This window comes from Ascaphus truei, chromosome 1 (genome assembly GCF_040206685.1).
Source record: "Ascaphus truei isolate aAscTru1 chromosome 1, aAscTru1.hap1, whole genome shotgun sequence".
NCBI lineage: Eukaryota > Metazoa > Chordata > Amphibia > Anura > Ascaphidae > Ascaphus > Ascaphus truei.
This window is the reverse complement of record NC_134483.1, coordinates 98776422-98794857: the sequence shown is the minus strand read 5'-3', so window position 1 is coordinate 98794857 and position 18436 is coordinate 98776422. Positions and strand designations below refer to the sequence as shown.

The 18436-nt window shown below is 41.6% G+C and overlaps 1 long non-coding RNA gene across 1 annotated transcript; it reads left to right on the top strand.

The window, feature by feature from the left end:
* The first annotated feature begins 7527 nt into the window (after positions 1-7527).
* LOC142490381 (uncharacterized) lies at positions 7528-11747 on the top strand. The gene is made up of 5 exons (XR_012800046.1): positions 7528-7643; positions 7735-7801; positions 8167-8192; positions 10510-10664; positions 11688-11747. It is a non-coding gene; the product is annotated as an uncharacterized LOC142490381 (long non-coding RNA).
* Positions 11748-18436: the final 6689 nt, after the last annotated feature.

Genomic DNA, 18436 nt, shown 5'->3' with positions numbered 1-18436 from the left:
ATTTGTGCGAGCTTTCGAGATACACTGATCTCTTCTTCCGGCGATGTTACAATGAATGAAGCAAGGATAACTTAAAAACAGTGTCTCTTGGAATGTTATCTGTGCTTGTCCTTCCCCCGTGTGGATGTGTTTTATGGCTAGAGGTGTCAAAGGGTAACTGAAAGCAAGTGAAGAAAGAGTGTGTATGTGTATCAGTTTGAATAAAAATGAATGGAGAGCCCACAGTATAAACAGTGCTCTACACAATGTGTGTGTGGAGTGAGAGGGATATAAATGGTGTGGGTGGGTGTGGAAATGTGAGAGTTTGTAGCACAACTAAAAGTGTGTGTGTATACTATGTGGTCCCTATTGGTGTATATGGATGGAAAAATAAGGAGTATTAGTATGTGTGAGAGACAGCTGTGTGTGCATACATATAGCACAGTATGTACAGATATGGCCTTTAGCGCTCATGGGAAGAGAGTTCGCTAGTGTCAGTAATGACTCATAAAATTTCGATCTCTGTTTAGGCCACTGCTAAGTGTCCCGAACAGTTGCATAAATTTGTATTCATGCAACCGTCTCTCTTTCGGGGTTTTAAGATTACCTTTGAGTATGGCAACCCTCAGATCGTTCATCTTATGGCCAGAGTCAGAGAAATGTTCGCCAACAGGACTGTCTCTTGTTCCGCGTGTGATGCTGTGGCAATGCAGGTTCATTCTCTTGTTTAGCCCCTGACCTGTCTCACCTATGTAGTAGCAGCCCCCTGGGCATTTCATGCACATGATGAGATACACGACATTGCTGGAGGAACAGGTGAACCCTCCTCTGATTTTGTATTCCCGATTCTTGTGTGGTATTTGTATTGTGTCCGCTGTGTAGAGCATTGCGCAGGTTTTGCATCTTGGGTCCTGGCATGGTTTTGTCCCGCATTCAGTTGTACTGCTGAATACTTTACTCCTCACCATAATATTCTTGAGATTATGGGGTTGTCTGTATGATAATAAGGGTGCTTCAGGGAAGACCTGTTGCAGTCTTGTATCTTCCTGGAGGATGGGTTGTAGTTTCCTGGCGATCTTGCGTAGGGCTCCTAGGTGTGGGTTATATGTGACCACCAAAGGAACCCTGTCGCTTGTCTCCTTCTGTTTGTATTCAAGGAGATCACTTCTTGGTATTCTGGTGGCTTTGTGAATTTGCTGGTCTACAATTCTGTGGTTATATCCACGGTTTATAAAGTCTGATCTCAAGGCTTTAATCCGCTGGTCTCTGTCTGCTGTGTCGGAGCATATCCGGTTGTATCGTATGGCTTGACTGTAGATGGTTGCATGTTTGGTGTGTGTCGGGTGGAAGCTGTTGTCCCTCAAATAGCTGGCTCTGTCTGTAGGTTTGCGGTATACAGAAGTCTGTAGTTGGTTGTTCTCTATAGTAATGGTGGTGTCTAGAAAATGTACTTCATCCGGGGAATGGGTGAGTTTGAGGTTGATGGTCGGGTGGAAAGTATTGAAGTTGTCATAGAACTGTAGGGGGTCCTGTTCGCCAGAGGTCCAAATCAGGAGGATGTCATCGATGTAGCGAAGGTATGTAAGGGGTTTCAAGTGACAGGTGGACAGAAAGTCACTTTCCAGTTTTGCGCAGAACAGATTGGCATACTGTGGCGCCATCCGAGTACCCATAGCGGTCCCGGTTGTCTGGAGGTATGTGTCATTTCCAAATGTGAAGTAGTTATGGGTCAGAATAAATTCAATGCATTTAGTCACTGTCTCTGTGAGTGGCTCCTGCGATCCCAGAAAGTATCTGCAGGCTGAAATCCCATCCTCGTGGGGGATGTTTGTATAAAGTGACTCTACATCCATAGTTGCTAGTAGTGTTCCTGTAGGGAGGGGGCCAATGGCATTCAGTTTGTTTAGCAGGTCGGTGGTATCCTGGATATAGCTGGGTGTGTTCCTGACAAGTGGTTTTAGAATGCCCTCCACCCAGCCAGAAATGTTCTCGGTAAGTGTGCCAGATCCAGAGATAATAGGGCGCCCAGGGTTACCCTCTTTGTGAATTTTAGGGAGCATGTAGAATGTGCCAGGTTTTGGGTTAGCTGGTATCAGGTCCAGAATTTGTTCTCTTGTGTGGATCGGGAGTGTTTTAATGATCCTGTTGAGTTCTCGCATGTATTTTTTAGTTGGATCCTCCTGCAGTTGGGTGTAGTACTTTGAATCAGAGAGTTGCCTGTGTGCTTCCCGCAGGTAGTCTGTGGTGTTCATTATGACCACTGCTCCTCCCTTGTCCGCAGGTTTGATTGTTATGTTGTGGTTGGCCTTTAGTGATTCTATGGCTCTCCTCTCCATCAGTGTCAGATTATATGTTTGTTTCCTTACTTTGTCCAGGATGGTGGTTTTGGCGCTGTGTCTGAAGCTTTCAATGTACCGGTCCAATGTGGGGTTGCGCCCAGTTTGTGGGATCCAGTTTGATTTTTGCTTCTCCCTGCTCATGTGCAGCGGCTCTCCTTCTGCAGTGTTGGCATAATCTTGGTTGTGTCTGTCATGGAAGAACTCCTTAAGACGCAGCCTTCTGAAGTATTCTTCTAGGTCACTGCACAGCTCAATCTTGTCCATAGGCTTGGTAGGGCAGAATGTGAGACCCTTTGATAATACTGAGGACTCTGCTTGATTAGGTGTGTAATCTGAGAGGTTAACAGTGCAGTCCTGTTCTTGGTGACTGTCAATGTTTGTATTATTAGTTGTTGTGCTGGCTGCTGCAGAGTATCTCATTCTTAGCCTCAGTCTGTGCAGTTTCTTTTCCTTATTGCCTTCTGAAGTATTCTTCTAGGTCACTGCACAGCTCAATCTTGTCCATAGGCTTGGTAGGGCAGAATGTGAGACCCTTTGATAATACTGAGGACTCTGCTTGATTAGGTGTGTAATCTGAGAGGTTAACAGTGCAGTCCTGTTCTTGGTGACTGTCAATGTTTGTATTATTAGTTGTTGTGCTGGCTGCTGCAGAGTATCTCATTCTTAGCCTCAGTCTGTGCAGTTTCTTTTCCTTATTGCCTTCTGAAGTATTCTTCTAGGTCACTGCACAGCTCAATCTTGTCCATAGGCTTGGTAGGGCAGAATGTGAGACCCTTTGATAAGTTATCCTTGCTTCATTCATTGTAACATCGCCGGAAGAAGAGATCAGTGTATCTCGAAAGCTCGCACAAATAAAAGCATTTCGTTAGCCACAGAACGGTATCATCTATTTATTTTTTGATTATTGAAGCTCGGCTAACACGGTACTGATACCTCTACATATATATATATATATATATATATATATATATATATATATATCTCAAATAAAAAGATCACTAGTGAGCACATTCACATGTCTTAGTCAGGTTGACCGCTGGGCTGAGGTGGGGATGTACTGTATATAACCACTGCCCTACAACCACGGAGCCAGGTCCGAAATGTGTAGTCAGACTCGTGGAGCCGGGTCTAAGAAGGGATCTAAAATCTAACATTTACAATACATCTGATTACTAGGGATGCCTGCCACACCAGCAGACATACTGTATTGCTTCAATGCGGAAAAGCAATATATCTGATATTGACCAATATATTTGCCAAAACTGAGGCTATGTCAAAGGAGACTGTACCAGATACACTATACTTCTAGGAGTCTATATTTATGCTGAACATTGATGCTGCAAATTCTTTAGAACCCTCCAGACCATTGTATTCTATTGCATTCCTGTACTGGTGTGTAACTATCACATTATTTGTTTTCAATAAAGGCTGTGTTAATGTGTGGCTTTTGTTTCAAGTTCATAATCATCCAATATGCATGTCAAATTTTGGAGACTTAAAATGTAAATAGATGCAGTTTGAATGGGAATTTGAAACAAAGGCCAATAACTCAGCCGTAAAATTGAAAAACGTGATTAATATAATGTAACAAATAAATGACTTCTTCAGAACATTAATTATGTCTATGATTGATGTTATGAAATCAAAGGTCATCATTAAAGCAGCCTTCCCTTGAATAGCATTAGTAAGCATGATTACCATAACACGAATATAAACAGCTTTTTGATTTTTTTAATTTGAAAAAAAAATTGTGTTTTTTTTCAGTTTTTTAAAAAAATTATTTCCTTATGTATTTTTTTTATTTAAAAAAAAACAAAAAAATGCTTTAAATAAACTAAAAATATATATAGTGTAAACCGTTCGCAGGAGAAACTGATCATTAATCGCTTAGTGCCGCAGCGCGCAAACTGGGGGGCGCGCCCCCCTGAGTATTTCTAGGACGGGCATTGCGGTTATGAGGCCTTGCGCTCTTCCCCACGGCAGTATATTACAGGCCAGGGGAGGAGTGAGGCCTCTGTAACTCCCTTACCTGCTCTCTGACAGGTCTTCGGCGACACGTCGTGATGCGTTGTCATGGAAACGCGAGTCAAATGACGTGGTGGGGGTCACGTGATGTGACGTCACATGATCTGTGGTGTCATTTGACACTGAGTCCTTGGAGAGGGTGTGAAGGCTGAGGCTGCCGGGCAGGGGGGTGCAGCTCAAGAAGTTTGTGCACCCATGCTTAGTGGACTGCACATTTGGCTCCACAATGCAAGAAAACGGTCCTACAGTATTTGGAGGATATTCCATCGGAACCTAACAGTATACCCTTCGTGAATCGGTAGTGGACCAACACCATTCTCCAATGGATAATGTCACCTCCACAGAGATATAGCTCTGACATGATATTGTTCATTGTCCTCTTGTGAGTGCAAGTCCTAGAGACTGTCTCCTTTTAACTTGATTACATTTATATCACAGAGTTACGCTATGGAGCTTGCACTTCATTTTCTCTTTTAGGTATTCATATCATTCTTGAAGCTGCAGTCTGTTCCATCAAGATCACCACCTGGATTTTGGACTTTGTCTTTATTTGCCCACACCCTACTGGTTTGTTACATTTATTCACTTTTTTATATATTATCTATATTTATTATATATGTATGGCTCATTTTATTGATTTGTACCACCACTTTAGCACAAACATTTAGGGCCTCATGCAGTAAGCGTTGATAAGGGAAATATGGCCATTTTATAGCCAAAATTGGGTTTGAGATTCAGTAAGCGCCGATAAGTGCTTCATATCGCCAGGTTTCGGAGCCGATAATTTGGTTATGGCCAGTCGCCTGCCGATAAGCCTGTTTTCGACACTGATCGCCACTTTTTTAAATCGGCTGGATTCAACAAAAAAAAACAGCTTATCGGGGCTGATCGGCACTACGAAATTGAGATGTTATGGCCGATTTCTCCCGCCAACTAAAGTTGGCATTTTGGACGGGAGAACGATCGCTAAGGCTGCCGGAACGGCACTTAGAAAAAAAAAATCTTCTGTACATCAATGGAAGTCAATGGAGCGGGGACGTATAACAGTATAGTACTGTTTACGTTTCATTGCTCACAATACAAGGGGGATTTGCATTACAGTGTGGGGGCATTCCCTGCATTGTGTCACAGCTGATGTGTCTTATTTGCATAACATTCGACTTTTACATGTTTTCAGCATTTGCGGGTCACATTACTCATCATGTGATGATGTGGCAAGGGAAAATACTATACTACACTCTTAAAGGAGAACCTCACATCATATCACACATTTTACTCAACTCAGCGACAATTATTTACATGATGTCACACATGTCACACATACACCGTATATTCATGTTCCTTTACATTACACAATGCTTGTAATGTGTCACGCATCTTTAAACCTTCATGTACATCTAAATTCTCATGTTTACATCTACGTTTGGGTCCTCCCTATTTTCATGACGTCACTTATTGGACGCTCAATCACATTGCATGTTTACATTGTAACCGTTGCATTACAAGCACTTCAACCTAACTTATACACACATGTACAGTAATTCATCATTGGGACACCTTGTAAACTCATTCTATAGCAACTATCCTCCTTACACAAATGCATGCATATGCACACGACTATTCATTGTTGGCAACATGTGACAATAACATGGCTAATTACACATGTTACACAAAACTTTTCCCACGTCAATCTCAGCCTTTTTGTCTCATTACATGACTGACTCTTGCGTTCACAAGTGTTACATGCATTGCACATGCAACTATTTATTTGCAAGCAATCTTTGTACAAAGCTTCACGTCACATCATTGCCAAATATCATCATTCCCTGCAGAATACACACAACAAATACTTAGAACAACAAGTGCACACAGCTTGCCACAGAAGTACTTTATTATGTTAATGTAACACCTTGCATTTTACTATGTCACCTGACATCATCACATACCTATTTAAAGGACGCACATTACCTGCTCATTCACAGCTACTCATTTCAAAATGTTGCGAATGTTTAGGAGACGCAGGAACATTCTTTTCTATGACATGCTTGCTGATCAAGAGAATGATATAGGGCAAGGTAGGGACACACCGAGGGACAGTGACAGTGACGCGGATACGACAGGGACAGGGAGAGGGACAGGCCGAGGGACAGGTAGAGGGACAGGAGATCAGAGGAGAAGACAGAGGAGACAACTTGTGCCTCGTCCGCGTCTGTACAGGGAGAGAACCCTGTTAGATGGGATGAGTGAGGAGGAGATTGTAAGTCGCTATCGTTTGAGTTCAGCAGCAATCTTATCTCTTTATGAGGAGATAAGGGGGGATTTAGATTTTTTCACAGCCAGAGGTCGTGCAGTCCCTGGGCTTGTTAAAATGCTGTGCTCATTACATTATCTTGCTTCCGCGTCATACCAGACAACTGTGGGCATAGTGGGCGGGATCTCGCAATCTACATTCTCGCGGGCCTTGACCCAGTTTCTCTATGCACTCAATAGACGCGCTAGGAATTATATTCATTTTCCTACAGAGGCAACAGAGTGGCTGGAAGTCAGGACTGGCTTTTATAATATAGCAGGGATACCATCTGTGCTGGGTGCAATCGATTGCACACATGTTGCTTTGATTGCACCTAGTCAGAGTGAGCATGTGTACCGCAATCGGAAGCACTACCATTCACTCAATGTACAGGTGGTATGTGATGCCACGATGAGGATAATGCATGTGGTACCCAAGTTCCCTGGTTCCAGTCACGATTCCTCTATCCTGAGGAACTCTTCAGTCTTCCATGCGTTCGAAGAGGGTCATTTTGAACCTGGTTGGCTGCTGGGTGAGTACACATTTACATGTTCTAACACAAAACACATTTTGATTTAGGAATGTTGGCATTGTACAATTTGATCACTAATGTCAGCTTATGTGTGCTCCATTCATTATAGGTGACTCAGGATACGGAATTAGGCCGTGGCTCTTGACTCCGGTGCTAAACCCTCAAACTGAAGCAGAGGAGAGGTACAATGCAGCCCATATATCTACAAGATCTGTTATAGAGAGGACATTTGGCCTACTCAAGACCAGGTTTAGGTGTCTGGACAGAACTGGTGGGGCTCTTCTATACAAGCCTCAAAAAGTGTCTGATATTATCCTTGCCTGTTTCATTTTGCACAATGTTGCACTCAGGCACAATGTACAGTCAGACCTAGCTGAGGCTTTGGTAGACGAGCATCCCACCCATGTAGCTGCTGAAAATGAACAAACAGCCAGTGGTGGCCAGACACGACAGAATCTCATCAATTCATTTTTTTCTTGTAAGTACAAACTCATATGTTCCTAGTACTACTTTTATAGTTTAATTATGTTATATTAACAATAATGTTTCTTTATATAACCTTCTGTTAGGACACAGATGAATATGGGTTGCACACCTTTCTTTTCTCTGCTGTGTGCACAAAGGGATGTGGCACCGGTATGTTATTGTTGCACAGGTTATATAATCCCTCTTCAATTGTACTTTAGTTGTGTGTATGTGAATACAACTTGGGTAACAAAGCAATAATATTTTAGCATTGTGTTATTCCTTATGCTAAGACAAAACACATATTATGCCCATAATCATTCATGCTTCTAGTATGCTTACATACAATGTTATTGGTGCAGTGTAACATGTACATCCAGATGATGTGTACACCAGGCTGATTTACATTTTGAATGTCATTAAATATACATGGTGTTGCACATTTAACACCAAATACACACTTTGATGTGTTCTTTACGGTACTGAAGATGGCATGTCAATGTTTGCAATTTATATATTGTTCCTTTGCATTATAGGTATATTTGCAGTATGACTGATCATGGTATGTATATTTGCTGACAACTCTCATAAGATGTGGCTACCTCAATCTTCCTATAATTATTGGAACTAAAAACCCAATATATTGGTTTAAACACAAATGTTACATATATGTACTTTCTGTATCATGTATATGCATTTAGCTACTCTTGAGGTTTCATGTGCATTGTATTACAAAATGATTACTCACATTTCATCACATTTTATGTATGTTTCCTTATAATTTCCATTAATGTAATATAGAGGTGTTTGGAGAAAAGGGGATAACTGTACTTATTTGTTTACTTACGGGAGCACATTCATCACTAGCATAGACACACTTTTTAAGACAACTGTTTGTGTGTGTATCAATTGGTGTAGGATCCATGTATAACACCGACAAATGATAACACCAGCTTTATTATGGTAGCTTATATCATCATATTGACTATACTATGTATTTCTAAACGATTAATAAACACAGTAAACTATAGTTAGTTAGGTTAATGAAATATACACAGAAACGTACTTCATAACATGATGGTGATGTCATATTCAGAACATCATGCATTGGAGGGGACCATAACATCTGGCCAGTAACATTATTTGCTACAGTCCCAAACCATTTTATCTACATACCCATGTAACAAGAGATTTTAAAAATAAATGGCTACTTGGTTGTAAGTGTCCTTTACATTGGGAGAAGGAGTGGCTCACTGAGTAAAGACACACACTGGCACTGATAGTTTGAAGCAGGGGAGTCTGGTTCAATTCCCGGTGTGGGCTCCTTGTGACCTTGGCCAAGTCACTTTATCTCCCTGTGCCTCATGCGGCAAAAAAACATTTGTACGTTCCACGGGCCAGGGACCTCAGGCTGAAACATGTGTCTGTAAATCGCTGCGTACAACTAGCAGCCCTATACATGAACATGCTCATATTATTATTATTATTGTTACATAGTTTCGACAGTCATACGTTCCATTACATATTAGAATACACAAATGTGTTAGCAGAGTGGGAATGGTTGTTATATATAAAACACACCATGTCATAAAATGTTAGTAGTCAATAAAGAACACTCAATAAAAATTCATGAGGCACTCTTTTGCAACATCATTATGTTAATTAAGTGCTTATGCAATATAGGCATAAGGGTATCACATTTTTAATTGTTTGTTAATAAGCGCTGCAAGCAATATAAAATTAGTTCCATATGTAGTATAGTAGTCGGTGGCTCCTCCTCACAATCATCTCATATAAAGGTAGACTCTTCTGAAATCATACATTGATCCGATTGTATCTTCCCCGACATCTCTGAAATACAGCAAACACATGATGGTCAAAGATGGCACCTTACTAGATATGCATCCGTGACAACGCGTTACGCAGCTCTATATGATTGTGTAGATACACACGTCAGTCACTTATATGTTAGAAGTAAAACTGTTCATCAGTATGTAATGTTTCTTTAAATTTGTAGCAGGCATAACTATGTATAAGAAGTGAGCGTTGCCTGTATACTGAAAGATGTGCGCGCACATCTTTGTGTGCGCACGCACTTCACGCTTGGCTCCACTAACTGTTAGCGCATGCGCAAAACAAAGCGTACGTTGTGCGTTCAATACATGTTGAAAATACCAGTAAACATAACATCTTTATTTCAAATACAATGAAGACGAAACTACATTCGTTCTAAACGAGTACATCTGTATTCTTTTTAAACAGACGTGTTTGAACAGAAAGCACGGCCGATAACACAATGCGCAAATGCAATACGTGTGACGTCATGTTAAGCCAGCGTGAAACGCACGCTAACACTCCTCCCACTCAATTAACATTCGGCTAACGCCCAGGGTACGCCTACAAACACTGAGCCGCACGCATCACACACTGCAGTTACCGTTACTATAACAAAACATGACAGCCAATAGGCTTTGAGGCGCGCACGTCGCTTGGGGGCGGGACTTACATCAGTAATCCTTTTTAAGGACGCCTTGGCCCATGACAAGGGTCCCACGTCATACGTGGTGGACCCGGTTTTCAATGTTGTAGATGTTGCATGATAACAAAACAGGTATGTGTTAGAGTAATGGAAAAATGTTGCTAATATGTTTAAAGGGATAGGAAAGTACGTATATTTATTCCGTCAGCAATGTGTACTACTCTTTCAGGTTCTACTATATTGTATTAGGAAACAATTTGTTTGTGATCGCTACATGTTATGCAGTCTGCAATGTTACGCTGTATCCACGCATTGAAAGTGAAAATGGTGGTTACAAAAAAAAAAAAAATTTAAACGCAGAGTCAACGCATAACGATTGTTATATTTACCATTCTTCTAGAATTAACTCTTCGCCTGGCTGCAACTGGTCGCTCCAGAAATGCAAGGCATTTTCATCCACGCTTAACCCAACCGCTGAATCCAGTATGACACATATCTCCTCCAGGATGCGCTCATAGGAATCGCCACTGCTTTCTTCAAATAATTGGTCGGGAGGTAGGTTCATTTCTTCGGGTTCCCATTCCAATGCATTTTCAGCTGAAAGGCTTGGTACATAATCATAGTACTTTTGTTCTTGTACAATGTGGGTTTCAGGAATGGAGGCTGCAGATATTGCAGCACGTATCGATTCAAACGGATCAGTAGTAGCGGATACATTGCTATTGCCATTAGGAATAAATATGCCTTTCACGACAATATAAGTGCCGTCTTTCAGGAGAAATTGTTTTTCCGGGGCAATCTTCCAGAAACCATAGGTGTGTTGTAGCTTATCCTGGTCACGTTCAAAAAAGTCATTACTTGATAAAGTGAATCTTATTGAGGAATTAAAATTCCGTGCATGCTTACGGTCTTGGTAATAAGGATATTTTGCTCGAATGAAATCATCGATTTGGCGTGTGCTTGCTTTCTGTCCGCGACTGTTCAAGATGGCTTCACAGATCATGTACTTATACCCTAAAAGGGGATTAATATTGTTAACGAATTCATCAGCCATGTCTGAGTAGCACAAAAGCTGTGTGCAGGTCTGTGTTATTTGCTCATCAAAATGAATGTGCTGAATGGCTAACAAACTCCTGTTTTTCCTTGTCAAGGTCAACAAAACTAACTACTTTGACTCCTTATTTCAAACGCCAATTGGATTTGTTTGTCTAATTGGGTTAACAGTTGTGGTTCGTGATATGGGACTGTGGGAGAAACATTTCTCCTTCTTTTATCTCGTTTGTGAAAAACATCCCTAGACTTTGAATGCGTTCACATAGTGTTTTTTTGACAACTAACAAAGACCACTGTGTGAAAATATTTCTTAGCCAGGCATATCAGTAAAAACAGACACCTGCAAAAAGAAATGTTTTTTCCCCGCTTACATTTCTGTGTGTATGTGAAAGTCTGGTTAACTCCCTGTCTGCATGAGTTTAAATACGTGTGTATATATATATATATATATATATATAAATATATCTCTCTTATAAAAATATATATATATTTATATATTATATGTTATTTTTTTTAATATTGCAGGAGTACACACAACATTGATGGCATTAAGTATACCTTGTATGAAACCTATTTAAATGGTGAGAAACATGATTGAATTAAGTAATAAACATTTGTTTAAGCACAATACTGTTAGAGTCTCATACTTAGGATATTTCTCAAACATTAGGCCTGTATTATTAAAATAGTGTTTTCACAAGGAAGCATGAAGTGTATTAGTTTGTAAAATACATGTATACCAGTTTATATAGTACTATATATATATATATATATATATATATATATATATATATATATATATATATATATATATATATATATATACACACACACACACACACACACTCAGAGTGTGTGTGTGTGTGTGTGTGTGTGTGTGTATATATATTATTATACATTCTGAGATGTTATTGAAACAAGAACACACAAATGATTAAAGGACAAAATTACAATGGCCAAGCAAGGCAAAGGTAAGTAAGAATTTACACATAATCCTGCTGTACACGTACAAGAAAGATGTTTGCAGTTACTTAGGTGTTTTTATAATTGCATGTGACTAATATGCATATGCAATTCTTACATCAATTAACACACCCAAATGCAATGTTTTGCTGCAAAGTCAATGGCAGCTTCTCTAAACTTAGCAACTGGCTCCTGGTGGACCATTACTGAACAGACGATTAAAACATAAATATTTATAACACAATTAATTATGAGTGTTAACATTTCCAAAACTTCACGTGTACAAGAACATAGTTGAAAGTTTGGAAACAACACAGTCTTCAGCATACATACAATAGTAATTAGATAATCTGAAGTCAACAAAACAAGGCCAAAGACATATTTTCTGAATTATAACATTTATTTTTTTTGTTCCTTTTGCGAGCGAGTAACAGGCCTGCTTGTTGTCTCTTGAATTTTCCTTTTTCTTTTGCCACCAACTTTAGGCACAACAGAGCCACTTTGAGTGGCCTCTGGCACTTCACGGGCAGGGCTTGTGGCCAGTGACTCACCTACAGGGCTTGTGGCCAGTGACTCACCTACAGGGCTTGTGGCCAGTGACTCACCTACAGGGCTTGTGGGCAGTGATTCACCTACAGGGCTTTTGGGCAGCGATTCACCTACAGGGCTTTTGGGCAGCGATTCACCTACAGGGCTTTTGGGCAGTGACTCACCTACAGGGCTTTTGGGCAGTGACTCACCTACAGGGCTTGTGGGTACTGACTGTTCACGGACAGGGCTTGTGGCAAGTGACTCACCGACAGAGCTTGTGCCCACTGACACATGTGAGCAAGTTGGTAGACACTGCACAAGTGATGGTCGGTCTGTTTCATGTGAGTCTTTTTTTGTTTTTGACCAAAAACTGGTCAGTAGTAACTGCTTGTGTTTTCTTTTTGTGGCCTCCTTTATAGGTGTCAGCTGCTGAATTTGTACAGATGGCAGCGGTAGGATGTCGTCAGGAACCTGCACACCAATGTCTGCTACTTGACCGGTAACATTTGGGCCTGGTGAATGAATATCAGATGAATGTGGTGAAAACTGACCTGCATGAACAGATCCTGGCTGTGAGGTGTTGAATTGTGGTACATTAGTCATTCTCCAGTATTTAGCTTGTGTTTGCTGAACAACTAATGCTTCGAATGAGGTGTTGATTTTTTGCAACTGTTTAGGCACTTCAATGAAGACTCTGTGGAGATGTGCCAATTGTGATACTGTTTCTTCCTGCAGTCCAATCATCCTTTCCAGCACTGTCATCATGTCTGAATGGCGACGATTTTCTGCGTCCACTATTTTTCCCTCTGAAGCTACAATTGCATCGTATGTGGAAGTTGATGGACGATTTGGCGGTACAACAGTTTCTATTGGCACCTCTTCATGGTCACATGATTGTATTTCAGTCTCTTCTGCGGCGTCATCCTCATCATACTCATCATCCTCATCACCATGATGTTCTAAAAAGAAATGTACACATTATTAAATGGCATGTTAATGTATGCTGTGTTACTATGTAATTGTACTGTGTCCTAAGTAACACCTAACATGTTAGCATACGTTTTATAACCTCACATTAAAAACTACCTTGACTTACGAATAATGTTTGGACTCAGTATGAAATATGAATGAATGAAAAGTTGCTCTAAACTCCGAAGTCCTACATGATAGTTCACATCACTAACACAATACATGTTGCCTTACACTTAATTTGCACTGACACTAAGTAATCCTATTTAAAGAAGATGTGCAAAACAAATAATGAACATGACAACATAACATATAGAAGAGCACATATTATATGGCCAGCAAATGATACACTCACCTTCTAGTTGTGTTGAGCTGGCTGACCCAGGTGAAGACACTTGTTCCATCTCAGGTGACACATGTCCTCCAGGGGCAACTATATATAACAATAACATAAGTTTTACATTTACATGTGTAAATATTGAACAAACACTTATTGTATGTTCTGTATTTATGATTAACTAACAACATCAGTTCCTTAACCGAAAATGTGTGTGAAAGTGAACATAAATAGTTGTAATAACACTGTACATGCCTGTGTACTTAGAAGTTTTGAGTTCCCTAACATACAACATACTATGTTTCTGCAGTAATGCGTGAGGATAAATAGATTAAATTAGTACATAAAAATCATATGTTGTGTAGTGATATCAGTATCATAATGTACATAACTATCATGAGATGACCATTCACAATGGTTATCATGAAGGTGGTCATATTGCAAAAAGTGTTGTTTTTGGTAGAGGATATGTGTGGTACATTAATCGAAGATGTGGCACACCTGAATGTGGCTGTGACTCAACAAGACAACACATGCAGTGTGTGATAATGTGTCTTTGATAGTAGTTCAACTATAGATATGAGTGAACTAATGTGTGACGTACGCTTTGATAAGTAATGAGTTGTTGGGGCATTTAGTAGCTAGAGTTAAGCTTTCAAATGAGTGTGATTAACTTCAGTTGTGCTATTCAGGTTGTAAGAAAGGTATTCCCTTCCCCAAAAAGCCTAATCAGCCACACCTTTCAATTACTTGAAACAGGTGAAAATGGTGTGAACTAAGTTGACCGTGAAATGAGGCTGTAATTAGTGTGTGTGCTGAACCCCACCCCCTCTGTTGAAGTGTATGCTGTGATGAGATATTAATTGCAGCTGCTTTAACACAATGGTAGATGAGCTAAGTAGTCATCTGCAGTGTTTAAGTTATGAAAACAATGACATAACATATGATACGTGTGCCTCATTATGCTGTCTGTATATGACATAAAGCAAAAATGGACCTTTTCATAAGCAACTATAGATGTGTTAGTGCCAGTGATGTTTGTAGGCCATTACATGCAATTTCTTTGATGCATGCTTAAAATAGGCAGTAATGTCATGTTTGTCGGAGTAAAATCAATAAAATACACAATAATATGATACATATTTCTGTTCTGTACCTGTAGCTACTAATAATTTCTCATGAACATGTGTTACACATGTGTACTACCCTGTTGTTCCCCATCTTCGCCCACCATCAATTGCTTCCACTGCAGCTATGCATTTTGGGAATTCACATGTAAATGAGCACGCAATGGCACGTGCTATATTAGTTACTGCTTTTAGTAGGACTACTACATATATGTCTATTTTGAGATATATATATACAGAATCAGACATATACATATATAGATGCAGGTATGCTTATATTGTGAAGACAGTATAAAAAGCAGTGTAAATATGCAAAATAACTGTAAGCAACGACACGCCTAGTACAGTAATATTTATCACCTGCTGGAAATTGTGACGGATAAATTCCAATGTCACGGTCACCAGCCAAGCCTTCCACGACGACGGTAAGTAATTTTGGCCGAAGCAGCTCCTCCAATGGAGTCAATATGAGACGTTGTGGTGTGGGCCCACCTCCAGTGCCAGTAGCATGCACGCGTTGGTCTTGTATTTTCTTTTTCAATTTGGACCTAATATCATCAAATCTTTTCCGACAATGATACTTGTCCCTGACACTATTCCCACAGGCATTGACACCAATGACTATTGTGTCCCACATTTCTTTTTTGCTTGCTGCACTTGTCCGCCCTTTAAAAACATATAAAAGATATGAGGTAAATTAATAATAATATAAGCACCAGTTTCCTACACTGCTAGCTGTTCCAAGAGATAGCAAACATGCTGTTTTATGTGTAATATGTGAAGCACATGAGCATTCACTACTAAACCTATACATGTAAGCAAGGTTGCATTCATATTGTAAGCAGTTGTGGCAAATTGACCGCCTGTGTTTATTTGTCCTTGTAAGGCATGATAAAAAGCTGTGTTTCCACACTAATGAACATAGAAAGATATTGTGTACCCATATTTGCATATGAACAAAACTCAGATGACCTAGGATCACATGTATTTGAATAATAAATGTAAAGGTACACTTACCTACTAAATGTCCATAGAGACTGTCATAGTGCTCCAGAATGCCAGTGACAAGAGCCCTATTTTCCTGGTCATTGAAGCGAGGATTACGTGGCTTCTCCACACGTTTCTTCCGAGCAGGTTTAGGGTCAGAGCTTGGCTGGTGCTGACTGGACTCTCCTTCTTCCAATGGAAGAGCCTCCAAAAGCTGGCCACCAGCAAGCACGCCACCACCAGACACCCCATCAGCAACTGCGCCACCAGCAGCACTCCCAGCACCAGCACTCCCACTCCTAGCACCAGCACTCCCACTCCTAGCACCAGCACTCACACTCCTAGCACCAGCACTCCCAGCACCAGCACTCCCACTCACAGCAACAGCACTCCCACTCCCAACAACAGCACTCCCACTCCCAACAACAGCACTCCCACTCCCAGCAACACCACTCGCAGCACCAGCACTCCCACTCCCAACAACAGCACTCCCACTCCCAGCAACACCACTCGGTGCACCAGCAACATCACTCCCCTGAACAGAACGTTCACTCCGACGCGTACTCGCACGAGTAGCACTCCCACTCCCACCAGCATCACTCTTCCCACGCTTTGCGGGCATACTTCCAGCACTCACAAAAAACAGACAAGAAATGTACAGGCAATCACACGACCCACTTCCACATATAAAACAAGACAAAGATGTAAACAAAACAACAAAGGACAAAGCTCTCCCAATACACAACAAGTCTCTCAGTCAATATGCAAATCTTCAATCGTCCAGCTCTGTGCGTCTCTCTCTCTCTCTCACTCCCAACAACACAGAGAATGATTAGCAGTACACGTTGCCTTTAAATATGGCGCGCAATCAAAAACATGCTTGTTTCGCCTGATTCAGCAAGATTTGTGATTGTGCAACCTAACAGCACCCCGCCACGCACGCCGATACACCTGTGTGTGATCGGCTCATCATCGTGAGAGTGGTCGGATTTGTTTTCGGCTTGATTTTGAATGTATTCGGCACTTACTGCATACGGAGAGGGAAAAACGCCAATAACATGACTAATCGATAAGCTTGCCGATTTCACATAATCGTCGCTTACTGCATGAGGCCCTTAGTGTCTTTTTTTGCCCCACATATATATTTTTCACCTTATTATATTACTCACTGGTACATCATATAGCGCTGTAACGTTGCTGACTACAAACAGGATTTGGACACGCAGGGCAGAGGTAGGGAGTAATACACCGACCTTGGCCTGGGATCAGAGGCCTGGGATGCAAGGGTAGTTAGGTCCAGTTCTGAGGTTTGAGGCAGGCAGCAGGCATAGAGTAGTCAGGTCCGGTTCCGAGGTCAAGGCAGGCAGCAGACAAAGGGTGGTCAGATTCAGTTCCAAGGTCAAGACAGACAGCAGGCAAATCAAAGGCAACAGAGAGCTCAGACAGAACAAGGTATTCAGTACTTTGCACAAGCACTGAAGGGAGCAACTGCCTGCTATTAAAAGCCCAGAAACAGCTGCTGGCAATGAGGGCCAGAGATAGGCTGACTTCCTGTCAGTAAGTGAGGAGGAGGAATTGCAAGGAAGCAAGATGGCGACGGTAGCTTCAGTGAGGGTGAGAAGTCACTTCCTGTCAGCAGCCATCTTAGGTAACCAGACAGATCCCTTATAGAATCCCCCCCCCTTGAGGGATCCTGGTTTATCTGGATATCCATAGTGGGGGAGGTCAGGGTGTATCTGGACAAGTTGTTGGGGAAGGTTGAGGTGTACTTGGAGGAACTTGGGCTTGCTGGGATGTATCTAGGGCAGGTCAGGGAATAACTGTGCAAGCTTGCAATGTAACTAGGACTGGTGGGGCTGGGAGGGGTCAGGGAGTAACTGAGACTAGTTGGGCTGTAACTGGGACTGGTGGGGCGGTGGCTTGGGGATCTCAAGGAGTAACTGGGACTGGTTGGACCATAACTTGGACTGGTGAGTCGGGGAGTAACTGGGACTGGCCGAGCTGTAACTGGGAAAGGTGGGGCTGTGGCAGGGAGACGTCAGGGAGTAACTGGCACTGGTCGGGCTGCGGCACGTCGGAGAGGAGGAGGAAGGAGCGGTGGGAAACTTGGTCTGGGCTTTCTGGATGCGTTGGAGCATGGTAATGGCGGACACGATCTTAGATGGATGAACGATGGGAACCTTATCCATAGCGTCTATATCGTCCATGGGCAACTGGCAGGATAGGGCATCAGCTTTCACCTTCTTGGATCCTGCTTGACAGGAGACACCGACAGGATGACAGGGTGAGAGGCATTTTGCCGCGCAGGCAGAGCCCCAAGTTCGTATCTGTCCTGAGGTCCAGCCAATGCGGGGGTTATC